This window comes from Dreissena polymorpha, chromosome 13 (assembly GCF_020536995.1).
Source record: "Dreissena polymorpha isolate Duluth1 chromosome 13, UMN_Dpol_1.0, whole genome shotgun sequence".
NCBI lineage: Eukaryota > Metazoa > Mollusca > Bivalvia > Myida > Dreissenidae > Dreissena > Dreissena polymorpha.
In genome coordinates, this window is record NC_068367.1 from 10,838,561 (window position 1) to 10,857,679 (window position 19,119).

Sequence of the window (19,119 nt, forward strand, 5' to 3'; positions counted from 1 at the left end):
AAAAACGGTTAATATGGTTATTACATATCTTTGGTAAGTAGAACAATAGCCATTAGATGTTAAACTTTTTATGCCAGTGAGTATAAAGGGTGTAAAGAGAAGGGTTGTTTATTTACTATAATTAACAATATCGGCGGGGATAAATACTATGAGTAGGGGAAAACACTTTGTTAGTTCAAAATGGCAGCCACTTTAGTTTTTTTTTACTTTGCAGTGGTGATAGAATTATTTAAATTTGATCAAAACCGTCTGTGTTTTACTTGAGTATGTAAAAATTGGAATTATATTTTAATCGAAGCATGAAACGATATTCTGTCATGTTACTAAGCTTTTGCGTTGAATTCGTAAGGACTATTTCGAGTGGCGTAAACGGAAAATAGAACAAAACTTTCATGTTACTACGACAGGTTAGATTCAGTTAATTTAATCTGTTTGTGGTATTGATTTTATCAATTTAACACTACTATTTTATTTCATCAGGATCAAATATAATATAAAAAAAATATTGTAGGATAAATAGAATACTATGTTAATGTCATTGTGAATTAATCCGACTCTTCTAAGAAAGGCTAAAACGGCTAGGCAAGCCTTTCCATGCAAAATTTCTTCAACACGTCAGATAAATTTAAGTACACAATTGCACTAACATAGTAGTCTATATGTATACCATCCAAAACATATTACCATTTCCAAACGAGATATAATGTTGTGAACTGTCCCATTCAAATAGCCATTTTCCATAACATAACATTTCTAAGTAAGACAGGTGAAGCCATGGATAAAAGTGTATAACATGTATTGATCTACAGCATTAACTTCGGGCTAGCAAATTCAGATGATTAGACACAATGCCAACGCAAAATACAATTAAGTCGAATTATGCATTTGTATGAGTAATTAAGGTTCTAATTAAGTTAGCGTGATATAAAAGCTTCTTTCTAAATATATAGCACTTTTAATTGAACAAACGCGGCGGTATAACTCTGAAACGTTTTGAGATTGAAATTTGCTTACCACTTCGGAATTATCATCTGAAAAACAACATCAACAGATTATATTTTTTCTTAAAAAATATTCACGTCAGCCACGCAATATCTCAAAGATTTAAAATGCTTCGTGGTTCTTCATCATATGTCATCAGTAAATCATGATTAATGGTATGTTTGCACGTATCAGTTTGCTTGCAAATCAACAGGATTGCGGTGGGTCTTATGTCTTGAAATCGTGCCATAAACATTGAATTAGTATTGATTACATTTCATATTGCTCAAAACATGCAATTGGAATGATCTAGTAAACACGGTAACATTCAGTAATTAAATCGTAATTGACAATCTTTTGCATCGCTGTTTAGATGCTAAGATTGATTGTGGTCTCTACACGTAACACTACTTTCTTTAAAAAAATGCGTTCATAAACGCTTATTTGTGTTAGCATTATATAGTACCATGTTTAAGGTTATAAATGGAACATTTCCCATTTTGTTAAAATAACTTTTCCTGCGAAAAAGTTGTGTTATTTTTGTCCAATACCTTTTTTGTGTGTGCGTGTCGTTCGCGGTATCATATTTGAAATTGAAATGGTTTGCAACTTAATGTATTATTTAGTATGCATTCCTGCTTAAAACTATTTTGGCAAGCCTTTCAACATGTTTAATGTTTTTAATTGTTTAGCCTACATGTTAATTCGTAATTACCGTCAAAAGTATTAATAACATGTACAAACATGTATGTCGAAGTAATGGCTTTTTGAAAAATGTGGAGTTTGCATATTGTATTGTTGATATCTCTCGGATTTTTCACTACGCACTTTCGACGCCATCTAGTTAAAATTATTTTTAAACATATTAAAACACATTTTATTTGTGTTTGTGCTTCTGGCATTTGTGAAAATGGAGTATGTTATAAACCATACTGATTTGGCTGTTTATTTATTGAATGATTCGTGGAATAGGGGTTTATGCGCCCAAAACGTGTCTGCGACATGTCGCTTTGTGTTGTCTTTTAATAATGCGTGTCTTTGTTATAACGATTACATTTCAATGTGATCGTTATATATTTTAAAAGTAAATTATTGTTAATATTAATAATATTAAACGTTTAAGATTTATGAACTAGGTTTCTTTCTTAATATCTGCATTTCGATAAACCATTTAATGCCAAAACTGTGACTGTTTAAGCTTACACAGACATTTTTTGTGTGGTTAACAAGTGTCCCACTTAGTTATAAACGTATAACTGAATTATTATTGACAGAAACTTCTCTAATATGATTGTTAATATATCACACACAAAAACCCTTAATGACTATTTGAAGTGTTACATATCGAAGAAATGATGATTTGTTTATTATAAAGGTGAAATATAGGAAGAAATAAAAATATGTTGTTTGGTTTTCCTTTTACGCCGCATTATTTTTTTAGATTTGTTTGAAGAATATTTCGCACTACGATATTGATTTCTTCAGGCCAATACAATTGTCACCTATGATTTTATCGGCGAACAATTACATACTATTGTTTATTGTTGCGATAACTATACTTGGAAAAATAAGACATCGGCATGCGATATGTAGCGGATTTCAGTTAATTGCGGCCGTATCTGTTGTTATCACAAACATTGCTGTTTCAGGTGCAATAACCTCGGTTATGTGTTTCCGATAAATCCTGTAACTTTGAAGCCTAGATGATTAAATTACACGTGGACTTAAAATACAAATTAACGCTGTATTATTGTCTACTGATGTTTTATTCTATGTATTAACCATATTAAAGCTCAATTAAATATTTCTTAAGTAGTACACGCAATGTGATTGAAATATTTGTCATTCTGAATTTGCACAGAAATAGTTTTATAAATAGTATTATTCTATTAAACCTTACAAATAAACGAACATGGCAGTCGTCTTATTGCTTACGATTCAAAGGTGTTATTTCATTCGAGGCATTGAATCAGAACTATTATATCTAAGATTGTTTATCGAACTCTTTGATGTGGAGCATTATTTATTGCAGAAAATGACAAGGTAACCGAATCCTTCAATTATCAAGATTGATAAATGCTTATTACCAATGTTAGATATGAAACATATTACCTTTACTTGTAATAACATAGCGGATGTCAGTATCAACACGGCGTCGGGTGGCGTGTTTAACATACCAAATTATAAATCGTGTCAAATAAAAGGGAAAGCAATTTGGTTTATGTTTGTTAATGACTTATATAGGATATAGGATAATCCCGAATGTTGTTTGCATTTCGTGACGTCATTTGACGTTGCAACGTCATTTCAGCAAAATAACAAAATGCGATTGATCAATAAACGAAAACTAAACCAATGAAAACGCTTAAAAATGTTGTAGTACACATGTGTTATATAAAAAAATATGTAATGGTTGTATTACATGGGAACAGGGTATAGCATGTGATAAAAATCGATATATACCATTGTAGAAGCGATATCTATTACTAATACCTCGAAAACAGGTTGTAATAAAGATGAGTTCGATATCAGCGCAGGCAGTGTGATTTACAACTAATTGTGTTGGTATTTGAATTGTTAATATTTGATAAATTACCCAGTTTCCGGTGTAATAACGGATGACAACAGCAACGCATTTACATCAAAATCATCCGGAATATCACGTTATCTATAAGCATAGAAAGCAACTTTGGCGTTAGCTTGTCAACATTTGTAACGTGAGTAATTGGTCGGAGCGATCATATTCCATGCAAGATGTTTATTGTCTTGATTCATGAAACGATTGATATTTTGACATAAGCGTTTACAATACCAACCCGTTTTTATTCACGGTGCCTATATCACGTGACTTTTTCGGACCTGTGTTGGGAGAATAAAGCGCGACCCAGTTAATATTTGTAATGATGTCATTTTAAATATTTCACCATTTTTAATGTGATAAAGTGGAGAGCCCGCTCTTTCGTGAGAGTTTTCTATAGGTATCATGTTCTTTTTAAACAAATAAGTATTTTTTCAGTAAGTGCAACCACACTGATCCGACATTTTTCTAACCGTTCAAACGCGCGGTTGCACTTTACAGAAAAAAAAAACTTATTTGATTAAACAAATCATAATACCTTTAGAAAACTATTACGAATGAGCGGGCTCTCCACTTTTTCCCATTTAATTTTTTTTTTATAAATCTAAAATTTGTCACAAAACTAATAAATTCCTAAAAACGGACATTTCCGTAAAACCTCATGTTCAAAAGTTGACAATTCGCATAGTGTATAGAAATACAAATACCTGCGTTTGTGCTGGCAGTTTGTTCGTCCTGGCTTAATTTTCTCCACTTCACACTGTTTTATTCTTGTTGATTTTCAAAAATAAAATTATATACTGTCTGCGTTTCGTTGAAGTAAACTGATATATTTAATTAATTTTAGATGTTAGACGTAGAATGGTTTATAAAAAGAAAATTATTATACTAATTACATCAAGGTACATTCATGAATGAACAATTTTTTCTCAGTATTGGGTAATTGAAATTTTCACTTTTTATGATCATGTTAAACTCACTGTAATTTCTAGCCGGCGACAGAAGTTCTTTTTTAAAACATCTTTTAAGTTCACCTTGGATGAAAAACTATCGCCATGACTCAAGTGGGCATTTAAGGATTGAATTAAAGTTTGTTTGCTTTATGGCGATTATAAAGAAAGCATTTATTGTCTTGAGCATTTTAAAGTGAATGACTTCATTTTCGATGAGTATAAATTACACAATGGCGACGTAACCATATTAGCTGCGCTGATGAATATAATTAAGGTCCGGTTGACTAAAACAACACAAACGGATATGATCAATTAAATAAAAAAGTAAACAATATTGATTTAACAAAGCGACATAAACAGTTTACGGACGTATTTACTGACTCAGACAAAATTGCTGATGACCTAGAACAGTTAATGGCGTGGTAAAGTACACTACTCAAAATTTGCTAAGGATCACTTTTTATTTTCATATTATCTTCAATTTTGTTTTACGTTCATTTTAAATTGTTATTTTGCAGGTTTGATTTTAGAAGGTGTGTTTTTGATTTTATTTTTAGGTATTGATCTATGATTGATGCGTGACGCTGGCTGAATTTAGCTCGGGATAAACTTCAAATTACACATACTATAAAAAGTGATCTTAGCAAATTTTGAAAAGTATATTTATCGAAGGCTTTCAGCTAATTAGATACATCTCTATTGCCGTCGATCGTGACATATGGACGGAACAATTCATTTTCAAATACTTAATTCCGTGAAAAGTATAGTATAAGTTTGGGGATTATTCATTCATTCATGAACATGGCGGTTACTTCAATTATAATGTTAGATATTTCATTTCTTAGTTTGAATGGTGTTGAGACGTAGAGATCTCATTTAATTTTTTTAATACGAACTATTATTATTGGAAATAATTGTTTTGACGTTTTGAAGTCTACACATTACGTAATCATACAACTTCAATTTTGTTTCTACAATACTTTAGCAGATTGTTTTAGTAGTTATTGTCGATTTTGGGAAAAGCCCTGTAAATTGTATATAACGCAGATACACGAAGGGGTTATGCAAGGGTTCAACTATTCATGATATTTTGCTTTGAATATCACAAAGGAATGGACAAATATTAATTGAAAGCGTTAACTGAAAGAAACACATACATTTAAAATATGTATCATAATTAGAATGTTGCTTTTTCATGAATTTCAGGACGTAAAATGTATTCCCACCTATGCTCCCTTGCGATTGTTAAAATCATGATCAAGAAACACAATTGTGTTGATGTAGCGCACTAACACAGCTGCACATAACACACAATACATGTTGGGGAGTTTCAAACCACGTACTTGTCTAATCCTGCCATGCTCGCACTGTTATCATTTATTTTGTGATGTCGGATTTGTACTCGTCAACATATATCGGCGTATTGTACAGAGCGAAGTCTAATTCCCTCATATATATGGTCCGTGCTCTGTGAAAAAGGGGGTTTAATGCATGTGCATAAAGTGTCGTCCCTTATTAGCCTGTGCAGTCCGCACATTCTAATCAGGGACGAAACTTTCCGACTTAACTAGATTTGTTTTTTCCTCAAATGAAAAATACAATAAAAGCTGATATGTTCGTCACTACTGAGCCTACGCGGACTACACAGGCTAATCTGCGACGTTACTTTACGCACATGAAATAAGCAACCTTTTTACATAGCAGGCCCATATATTCTTTTAACTTAATTTGAAGGGAGTTGTCCCCATATAGATAAGATTAGATTTTATTTACAGCATTTCCAGAAGGCCGATGACCCATGTGGACACATTTTAGTACAAGCAATATAATAACTACAGTAATAGACATATACAACTGATTATAACAAGCACATGAAATTATGAGTAAGCCAGGTTACACAACTTTTTGAATAATAATTACATAGGTAGTGCTATTAAATAATTTACAGCAGGAAATACATATTCACCGTAATACTAATATTTAAAAGGATTAGTCATACTTATACTTATCAATACACATTTCATTAATTTTAACGTACATTTACTCTTCAAACAAAACATACAGAGAGTAAAGCAAAACAAAAAAAACAACAACCTCACACAACATACTGATAATACAACTAAAGCAAATAGTCGGTGGCATACATAGATGAAATAATTTAAGAGGAGTAATCCTACTTATTATTACATACTCCATTATTTCTAATATACATTTACTCAACAAAATAAACTAAGAAGGCGTAAACAAAAACTCACACAAAAATATTCATTATACTGGATTTCATTTACATACAAAATCAGCTGCAGCAGTTTAGATTTGTTCAGTTAGTTAATGAGCAAAAATACATCAAATAGGCGCATACATGTTCGTTAATCTAACTAACAAAGCGGCATGGACAAAGGCACTTAGTTTTCTTATCACAGATTCACTATCGGACGACATTAATTTAATACATTTTTGCATATTTGGTATGTTTCTGTAATATGAAGGTATATATTTACATCTTAAATCTGTATATAAGTTGCATTCAATCACAAAATGATATTCGTCTTCTAGACGATTACAAACAGTAAATGTCTTTTGCTCAACAGGTGTAGGGTTGGGCTTAGACCATCTGCCACTCTCTATTCTCAATCTATGAGAGGAAACTCGTAATCTAGACAGGCTAAATCTATACTTTTTTAATATTACATAATACTAAATATGGTTGAAGTTGAAAGGACGCTATATAGTTTGGGAAGTTATTATTGGATTTGTGTAAAATGTCAGGTTTAAGAATAGTGAATGGTAGATTAGGTTTAGATAGAAATATAGGAAAACACACATTGATAAGTTCACACGGTTGTAGCACTATTGATCTTGTTCTCTGTGAAAGTAATATATTTCCATTGATTCATAAGTTTGAAATTTTAGATCCTAACATTTTATCAGATCATTGTGTAGTAAAATGTAGTATTGAATGTAAAACTGAGATAGAGAAATATCCCAATAGTAATAGCCATATGGAAAAGTATACCAAAAAGCTACCATACACTTATAAATGGGATAATGAAAAGAACATGGATTATATTAATTCGTTTAATTGTGAAGATGTAATAAAAACCTTTGAAACTGTTAGTGGTTGTATAGATCAAACCCAAAACAGTGATTCATTTGATAGTTAGTTATCTCAAGTTTGTGATGTAATTGACAATATTAGTTCACCATTATTTAAAAAAAGCTTGTTGACAATACAAAGTTTGTTGATGAAAACAATATTTAATGCTGCCTTTGTTGATAATGAATGTAAGAATTAAAAAAAATGTTATTATATGAATCTTTATATGTACAGACATTATCCCTCAGAAGAAAATAGACAAAGCATGGTAGAATCAAGGAGCCTTTATAAAAGTACAACTAGGAAAAAGGAATATGATTATGATAAAAATTAAACTACAAAATAAGAAAATGCAAGACTTAAAAATGCAAAACTTTACTGGAAAATGTTAAAGAATAAAACATGCAAAGATTATAAGATAATAAGATAAGATAATAAGAGATAATAATAATAGTAGGGAGTTTTTTAAATCAATTAATGACCCTAACTCTAGATTTTATCAAGCTGATGAAGATGTTTTGTTTTATCAGGACCGGTACTTAAATGGAGAATTAAATATAATGTTTAGTGAGTTAAACGTTGCATTTACTGATCAAGAAATTATAAGTGCTTGTAGGCAAATTCATAATGGTAAATCAGGTGGCCCTGATTATCTGCTTAATGATTTTTTTTTAAATTTAGAACAAGTTATGAAAGTTTCTTAAAAGTTGTTTGTAGTTTTTTAAATAAATTCTTTGAATATGGACATTTTCCTGAAGTGTGGTGTGAGGGGTTTATTGTTCCATAACATAAAAAAGGTGATAAACAGGATGTAAATAACTACAGAGGGATAACATTATTAAGTACTTTTGGGAAATTATTTACTAAAGTCATGAACAATAGACTTAACAATTGGGCTGAACACTATTATGTCTACATAGAGGCACAGGCAGGATTCAGGCAAAATATGGGAGCTGTTGATAACATTTTTGTGTTGAACGTCGTAACTAATAATTTATCAAATGAACAAAAAAATTGAACGCCGTATTTGTTGATAACACCAAAGCGTTCGATTATTTGGTGAGGGATATCATATGGTATAAACTGTTGAAGCTAGGCGTTAGAGGAAAACTGCTTGATATCATAAAATCTATGTTTACAAATGTAAAATCAAGAATAAAATTAGGTAATACAATAAGTAATGAAGATTTTTCCTGTTTTTTAGGAGTTAGACAAGGAGAATCATTATCACCTTTCCTATTTTCTATTTATTTGAACGACCTAGAAAAACATTATATCTTAAATGGTTTTAAAGGAGTAGATATTGGTATGCTAAAATTATTTTTGTTGTTATATGCAGATGACATTGTAATTATGGCAGAAACTGAGAAAGAATTAATTAAAGGTTTGTCTTTGTTAGAGAAATATTGTGATAGGTGGAACTTTTGTGTTAACACAAATACAACAAAGGTTATGGATTTTAAAAAGGGGGACAACTTAGGAGGGATATTATTTTTTTTTACAAAGACCAAGCATTATAAATTGTTAAATCATTTACGTACTTAGGAATTGTATTCACTACAGGAGGATCTTTTGCAATTACCTTTGAAACGCTTGCAGGTCAAGCCTCAAAGGCTTTATTTAAGCTTAACACATATTTAATAAATTATCCAACAATTTCAATGCTTACCAAATTAGAGTTGTTTGATCAGCTTGTTTTACCAATATTAAATTATGGGTAAGAAATATGGGGCTTAACCGTATCAATTGCACTTGAAAGAGTTCACCTACATTTTTGCAAAAAACTACTTGGCGTGAAAATTCAAACACAAAATAATTTTTTATATGGGTAACTTGGAAGAACATCCTTGATAACAAAAAGAGCCATAAATGTAATACGATATTGGTTGAAAATTATACAATTAGAAAATCATAAGTATGTAAAGTGTATTTATAGCTACATGTGTGAGAATTTAATAAATAAACCAAATAAACATTCTTGGGCAAAATCTGTATGTAATCTGTTGCAGACCTTAGGCTTTCAATATGCATGGCTGAACCAAGGTGTAGGTGATGAAAAGTGTTTTTTATCCTTGGTAAAGTCTAGATTGAATGATATATTTATCCAAAATTGGAAGTCAGAACTTAATGATTCCTCAAGATCAATAAGTTACAGGCAGTTTTGCAAATTTGAATTGCAACCTCACTAAAAAATGTTAGCATAACTAAGTTTAGATCTGATATTTGTAGATTAAGGGTTTCATCCCATAGATTAGAAGTAGAATCAGGCAGATGACACAAACCTGAAGCCATACCATTTCAAGATAGAAAATATCAACATTGCAATGTTCTTGAGAATGAATATCATTTTTTATTAGAATGTTCTTTATATGATGATATTAGGTAATTGTATATAAATAAATATTACTGGAAAAGACCAAACATGATCAAATTTATTGAAATAATGCAATCGGATAATATAAGTACCAACAGAAACTTAGCTATGTATGAACATAAAGCATTTAGTCAAAGAAACCTGTATAAATATTATTATGATTAATTGTATATAATGCATTACTCAAACTTGACTTCTTGCTCTCTAGTAGATTCGTCTTTGTTGTTTTTGATGTTATCGTTTATAGCATTGATTGTTAAATAGATTCTAAATGTTGTAATCTAAAAATAATGTGTCCTATACCTTTTTATGTATTGATACTTTATTTAACAACTTATGGAATTCAATACTGATCACATGTCATGCCTTTATATATGTTACTATGTTTTGATCATGTATACTCATGGACTGTTTGTCTATTGTATATATTGAATAAACCATATTCCTATAATAAAGAGCTCTACAAGAGTTTACCAGTCGGCCGTTTCAATTTTGAATAAAATTATCTGTAAGTCGTTGTTTAATAGCTCCAATAAACACAGTATCGTGACCGACATCCTGGAAATACCAGGCATCGTAAAAACGAAGTGTGCTTAGCAAATCACGTAGTAGGGTACTCCACTTTTTTATAAGGGTATCTTTTACAGTCACTCAACAATGCAAGGTAAACATTTTTTTATTGAATTTATTACTGTTAGTATGCTATATTTTAACCCAATATTTTAAAATGTTATAATATATACTTGTTTGACAGTTGAGGAGCCTAAGTTCGCCGTATATAAAATCGTTTTGAGTACTTCTTTTAACACCCAGCAGACTTTTACAGAATTGCATATGAAAACGTTCTATAGCATCGCCCTCGACAAACCCCCAAACTTCACTTCCGTAATTAAGAATATAAGTTTATCAAACAGATCTAATCTGTGTTTCACAGGAATGCCAGTATATTTATAAAGGTATTTGTTTATCTTGAAAATAGCCTTTAAGGCTTGGCCAGCTAATGTGCTTTGTGCATCAGAAAACGAACCACCAGTCGTGAATACGACACCAAGGTAATTAAACTTAGTAATAATCTCGATTGCAGTATCATTACAGTGAAAAGAAATGTGGTTTGGCAACCGTCCCCCTTTTCTGAAAATCATTACTTTAGTTTTATCGCTGTTCACTACTTACTGCCAGCGTTTACAATATTCATGAAATAAATGTAGATTTTGTTGCAATTCCTCTGTGTTATTTTCGAAAATAATTATATCATTTGCATACAATACAAGAAATAGTTTAAAATGATCGACATCTATACCATTTATGCCACTTTCAGCGAACACTGATTCTAAATCATTTAAATACATAGAAAACCGAATCGGCGATAAACATTCTCCTTGCCGGACTCCTAGCATACATTCGATCACTTAACTGATTACAATGTTTTACTCTAGATTTAACAGAAGAGTATATCGATTGAACAATATTGACAATTTTGCCTCGTAACCCTAGTTTGATAAGTTAAATCCAAAGGTTTTCTCGGACTACATAATCATAGGCTTTACTAAAATCAGGGAAAACACAATAAAGCTGTTTTCCCTGATTAAATAAGTGTTTCAGAAGACCATGAAGTACATAAATATTATCAAGAGTGCTCATATTTTTACTAAAACCCGCCTGTGCTTCAACGTATACATAATAATGTTCCGCCCAATGTGAGAGTCTAATTGTTAAAATGCGATTAAACAGTTTTCCTAACGTACTCAATAATGTTATACCTCTATAGTTATTTTCGTCATTTATGCTACTTGTGCAGAGGAACAACAAAACCCTCAGACCAGGTAGTTGGAAAATAACCACTATCAAATATTTTGTTAAACAGTGTATGCAGATATGGCAAAAGAATATCTCTACCATGGACAAAAACATCATTTATATGTATATCAGGTCCTCCACTTTTATTGGATTTCAATTCCTTAATAGCTTTATTAATTAGTTCTGTTGAAATGGGCTTATTAAATTCATCAAACATTACACTAAATTCGTTTCTCTTATACCGTTCTAAGAAGTAGATAACATCCTCATCAGGCGTAAAAAACAAACTGTATGGATTATTAACGCTTTTGAAATATTGTTCAAATGTACTCGGGGAAATATTAGACTGTTGAATTCCTGCAAATTGTTTGAGCATATTCCAGTAAATTTTAGCATTTTTTGAATCTTGATTGTTAAAGTTTTCGGGTTTGTGCCCTATCGTAATGTAATTTTTGTTTTCGTATACGTAGCCTATAATCTGACCTAGTTTTATTTAGTGCCATTCTGTTTCCATCTGTTTTATAATTTCTAAATTTATTCAGTTGTCTGTAAAAAAAGATCCCTTTTTTCATCACATTCGGGAAAAAAACAATGTTTTTCATGTTTATTTTGCTGTGAGCTTACATAACTTACGTTATCTCTATTTTTACGTTTGAAAAAAGGGGAAACTAATCCATCTAATATTTCAATTAGTTCTACAATACAACAGTCTATGTCATGTGATGACGCGCTGTTGCTTACAGCATGTGTCCATGTATTTAAATTATCAATGACGTCACTTGAGTGTAAAGCTTCCTGAAATAATTGCCTATGGACATTGTCCCATACATATTTATAATGTACAACCCCTGCAGTACTGTTTCGGTCAATACAGTTATTGATTGACAGCTTACTATCTTTAAACACAAAAGAGCAATCAATTAAGCAATGGTCGGATAAAATATTTGGATCCTCAACTCGGAAAGAGTGAACGCAGTTAAAAACACCTGGCGTTGCTAGTACATAATCGACTACACTAGAGCCTGTTCTGCCAATGAAAGTGTACTTTCCATCCTGTTCCCTATCACACCTTCCATTTAAAATATGCATTCCGGCTTGTTTACACAAATCTAATAATACTATTCCGTTATTATTAATACGACCTTTGTCCTGAGAACACCGCGCTGTGCCCGTATCAGCTACATAATCATCGGGTAAAAAATCAATATGATGAATACTTTCTTCTGACACAAAATCGGGTAAATCAGATGTATGTGCATTCATATCACCACATAATATAACATTTAAATTTTTAACATGTTTAAAACTAAGATTCAGTATATACTCGAGTACTCTATCAAGTGCATGGCGTTCCACCATAGCCTGTCTCGAACTATTCTCAGGTATAACGTAGCATAAGAATATAAACAAGTCATGTTGTAAACAAATTTTAGATGCAGATATCTTAATGCAAAGAATGTCATCTTCGCTTGTAAACACTTAAGTATATTTGCTAGTGAGTTCATTTCGAATGTAAACAATACTTCCACCGGACGCCCGTTTGCTTGATTTTAATAACTGAGTTCGATTTAAAACATAATGATCAAAACCATTAACATTTAAATCTGAGAAATCGTTCGTCCAAGTTTCAGTGAGCAGAACAATATCATGTGATGAAAAACATTAATCAGCTCACTCGAGTTACTTATTTACACGTCTTGTCGATAATCCTTGGGCATTTACTAATGCTATTCGCAAATTGGCCTTCTGTAAAACTTCATAGATTTTCACCTTTTGACTCTCGTGCGACCCCTTGTAGGCTTTGTCTCCTCGCGACTTAGTGTTGGGTTGTCGTTGTCACCAACGATGGATTTTATCGCCGTTTCGTCTTGCGTCAAAGCTGGCTTAGTGCTTAAAAGTATGGTTGGCTGTTTTAGATAATGCGTGATACTTGGGGTCTTAAACGATGACAAGTTTGTGGATTGGTCAGCCATGCCTAGCAGTTTGCTGCCCATGGCGCCCTGATCATTTGTGCTGATGGGAATTGCTGTGCTGTTTGTGACGACTTCGCTACTCGTGCTCGACGTTGCTGTATCCCGAAAAACAGTGGGTACTGTGTCGCATGTCTCCATCGGGGCTCGATTCTGTGAGCTGAGTTCGTTTGTCGGGCCGACATCGTTTGTAACAGACTGGCTCAACTTTCTCTCTGCAGAAGTCGGATATAGTTCAAGTACTTGTGGGTGATGTGGCCTAAGTTGTGTAATGTGGTCGAGTTTGGCTTGCCTGTTTGCTCTATAAAATGGCTCCATTCTGGTAACTCATCTTGTTTTAGTTTACCGTCCTGGATGAGTTTGGCGGGGTAAACTAGTTGGACCCTCGACCGGGGATCCCGATTTTTCAGCTCTTTTAATTTTGGCCACAAGCGTCCGCGAGCCTCTTGTATTTCTCTTGGGAAATCGTAGTCCACCGAGAATGGTGTGTTTCTCAGGCGTCTGAGGTGTCTCATAATATGTTTTTACGTCACCAAAATCCGAAAGTTCGCAATAATTGGCCTGTGGTTATGCTGCCTCCGAAGGTTTCTTTGGCCGAGTCTGTGTGCCCGAGCGATGTACACAAACTGGCTGTCTATATCAAGTTGATTCTTCAAGAAATCCTGAAGTACTTGCGTTCAGTTCTCACCATAATCTTCGATAAAACCTCGGAATATGAGGTTATTCCGCCGTGCTCTAGCTTCCATGTCGATTGATTTGTAAGCTAGTGTTTTCAGAAATATCGTTTGGGCATTCGTAGTACTGACAACCTGACACAATTTATCAGTAACATTTGCAACAGAGTCATGCAAACGGGTTAATTCTCGGCTGCAGTACACTTGTTCGTTTCGAATGAATCGCAGCTCATCGAACATGTGAACCATTGTATTGTCTAGTAAACGCTGAGCAAAATCTTGTCTGGACACTTGGGTTACTATTTGACCAGCTTGATTTCCGCCCATACAATTAGGCGGCTCGGACAAAACGCCATATCTGTTTTGAATAGGTAAACACAAGTCTCGATTCTCCACGTTTGTAAGCGACGCTTGTAAAGTTAATTTACCTTTCTATATAGTCCTTAATATTTAAGATCAGAATAAATGTTATGTATTTGTAACTTCATAAATTAATTTATATTTATGAAAGTATGACAAAGTTTTGTTTATAAAAACGGGCTTTATAATTATGGACGTTTGGTTGGAAATTATTACGTTAAATTAAAGAATAAAATGATAGATCGAAACTTGTTTTTAATCGTTTGATAACATGCTTCATTCACTTCATAGCAGATCGAGTATTTAATCTTATACCATTTACAATATGCGCAACCGATAAACACGTGTGTCGATACTACTGTGAGAAACAAGGACCGCTATTGATTGATCTGTTTTTCGGGGCTAACTATTCCTGGATAATTGCGTCCTATAGCTATAGCTTTCCTTATACCTTTTGCTTTACAAATCTCTATGGAATAAAGCGGAATTATTTTGCTCTGCTCAACCATAGTTCATGTGTTGTTCGTGGAAATATAGGTCATAAATAAACATTTATAATCCATATCGCATGGTTATTATTATTTTAATAGGCAATTTTACATTCACTAAGCACCGTACATAATTTGATTAAGGGCATGCTATGTTAAACTTTTGTTTTCAGCTGATGTTGTTATAATAGTTTTAAGATACTTGTACGACTCTTGGTGTGAATAAGTTAGCAACGATCACATGTGTTTTTTCGTTGCAAGAACAATCATAGTTCAAATAACTATTCATATATATTAAGACACGGAATAAACTAAAAAAATGGCATACACTGATCAAGTACACGAATAACGCGTTTATTTCTATCAAATGACATGTATTCCACTTTATTGCTTATTTATCGAGTCGTGATTTAATGTGGTACGTCCTTAACCCATTTATGCCTAGTGGACTCTCCCATCCTTCTTGATTGGATCAATTTATTTCCAAAATAAGGGATGTCTAGTATATTTATTTCTATAGTTAGAATATTTGTTATAGAAATTCCTTTAGCAAACAGCGCAGACCCTGATAAGACGCCGCATCGTGCGGCGTCATATCTGGATCTACGCTGTTTGCCAAGGCCTTTTATTTCTAGATGTTAGGCATAAATGGGTAAATGATTGAGTGCACATACTCCTAGTATTGGTCTTCGGAGAATGTAAGTCGCTCTTGATCCAGTTTAATGAACGCGTTTAATGCTTTTGGCGTGGTAGATAAAACGTTGACCTTGTTCGTTCATACGCGATAAGATTTGGATCAATCGTCTTGTGTAAATAAACCTATCGATTTGAATCTTTAAATACATATATATATTAATTCGTAAAATGTCATTTTACGTCTTTACGACGTATAAGTGTATATAACACATACACTTAACATTGTGTCGTACCCGACCAGAATTTTTTTAAAGGAGGAAAAACACTTCAATTAATTTTAATGGAATCGAGATTGCGGGTAATTTCGGGTACTCGATGGAACCCTTTTGAACAACAAACTAACTCGATAATGTAATAATGAACCATGATAACCACCAATACCGCACGTTGTTCTATGAAATAAGGATTAACTGTACTATTATCCAAAGAGTTTATTTAAAAAGTGTAATAATTTTAGACATAAATAAATAACACATTAATAAATAAATGAAAACACGTTACATTATATGGGGATTAGATGCACATATGACTGATGCTAGTGAGAAAGTGTAGGAGTACTATCTACAGACAAATTAAACAGACATATAGACGGAGAGACAACCATCGTGAATATATAATGCACCCTTAACATTTTGGCAGGGATACAAAATATGAAGGTGTTGTTTCAGCTATAAGTACCGTGTAAGTGTGTATAACTGAGGGGTTATATGCTACACTTAATTCTCGATTTTTTTCTTCAGTTTTCGATTCAAATTTTATTTATTTATATCTCACTAACTTTCCATATTTAAATCAAGATGAGTCTTTGGTAGCAGAAAGGACATTCATCTTAAACCTAACCTATTGTTATTGTTTAAATTGTAATACAATAGCACTATACCAATACACTAAGTCTTGAAGTATTAGATAAAGAGTTTGAAGACTACCAAAGGTGACGACTATGACTTTCGGAAATCCTAGAAAAATTTTGTTTGTTTCATGAAGTACAGGCGACTTCACAAACTCCATTTGAAGACAAATTCTTGTTCTTGTTAACATTTTTCACAGCACAACATTACACGCATACAATTATTAATTATGATGAACACATGTAAAATAAGCGGTAATTCATATTTTGCAAGTTAACGTGAAATAAACAGTTGAATTTATATAAGCCAATTATGATTTTTCGTAAAATGACTTGCTTTAACGCGTTTATTCTGAATATTTTTTTCTATATTTAGTTTTTAAATATAATTTACACTGCACTACTTTTGTTTAAAGCGGGACGGCACGATTTTTATAAGTGTTAAATTGTAATATATTCATTAAAAATGTTACAATAATACAAAATAAGGAACAAAATATACATTGAAGACGAATTTCATATAATGCAGCAAAGACAAATTAGCGCCCCGAGACGATTGTGACGAAGATATTTCGTACATAATTTTCTACAATAACCGAAGCATTCGTCTTTTTATTAGGATCGGAGTTAGTGTACGTGTGTCGTATCAACAGATATCGTTGCAGGAAATTGAAATGATCCGTAAAACTAAATTAAGATTCACATCGTGCATACATGGTACACATCCTTTATACATTTTCGATTTCAGAATTTAAAAAAATGGCTTATTTCGCATTTTTCGTCACATGTTCTTCTTAACTTTTATTTTAATTTATATTTAAATATATGTATAATAAGTTTTTTACACATTTTATATAAATTCATTAATATTTGACAAAATCGTGCAGTCCCGCTTTAAGCTGTATGTTCAGTTGCATACAGATATCTGTATAAAATACAATATCAGTAACATTCGTATTTTGAAAATAATGTACACGAAGTGCATACTTAAAACTGGCAATAAAGTGAACACCTTCAATCCATTTTGGAAGGAGTATATAACCACGTAGGCGTGCTTGCAAGACGGTATGACATTAGGTTTAAAGAGAAACATTATTCACGGACGACCTGTCATTCTGGGGGAAATTACTTTTAACACCACGTACATATAATGGACTATAATTGCTCGCTCGGTTTATTTAGTGCGTCTTTTAACGAGACCAGGCATTCACCGATACACACTTGAGTAACATACTTCCATCATACCGAATCACTTCGCTAAACTTTTAATGTACACGAATTTGTAAGTTAAAATATATGATTACGACTCCGTGGCCTATTTGGTATGGGATCGCCTTAAAAGCAATACCTTGAAAGTCTTGCCCATGCTTTTTTCCTATTACCGGGCGTTTATCCTGCAGTTACGTGTACATAAAATTGCATGCTAATAACATAAATGCTGGCACATAAATATTGTAAAACGTCAAATATAAACGATATACCAATTATAGATTATAACGGAGATTAAAATTTCATTTATGTAAATCAGTCGTGTACAATGGTTTGAAATACGAAGTATTATTTTTGAATAGTTTAAGTAACCCAAATTCGATTTGGTGAAACGCAAGCATTGAAGTGTTGAAATTAAGTTATTACCGTAGTAGCAATCATATTACGTATCGGTCCTCCGGGCGCGATTATATGGAATAGAATTAATAACGTAATGCACTAAAATATATCTTTGTATAGAACAAAATGTTAATAATATAAAACCATTATTCCCTGCGAAAAGCAGTATAGCAACACAAACCGTATATGCATGTAATCAATATAATAAATTGTGATATTACTTTAAGATTACAATATATTAAAGCATGTGAATATCGTTCACAATAATTGTATTTAATTATAACAAAAACACACAAAAATACATTTGATAGCACAGAATATTAAGCTGTCGTACAGTTTTAGCTTCATTATTAAAAAACAATCGACTTTATCATAATCGAATATACCATTCAAAGAAATGATCATTTTTACACATTAACCTATAAGGAATTGCACACTTAGGTTCTTTGACTACCGGCAACTATGTTCCTTTGTGTGCGAACATTAGAGTTACTCATCGCAAGCTGACCATGTGTTTTAATATGTCGTGGTTTTGTTTCGGACGTTTGTGATATAATTAAGTATGCATGCTTGTTTTATCACCTATGACGCCATTACAATAACTAATCGTCCGCTGATGTAAATTACATTTACGTTGATTAAAACATAAATCATGTGTTATATTAGATTGGTTGTTTCCGAGAAAGATGTAATTGT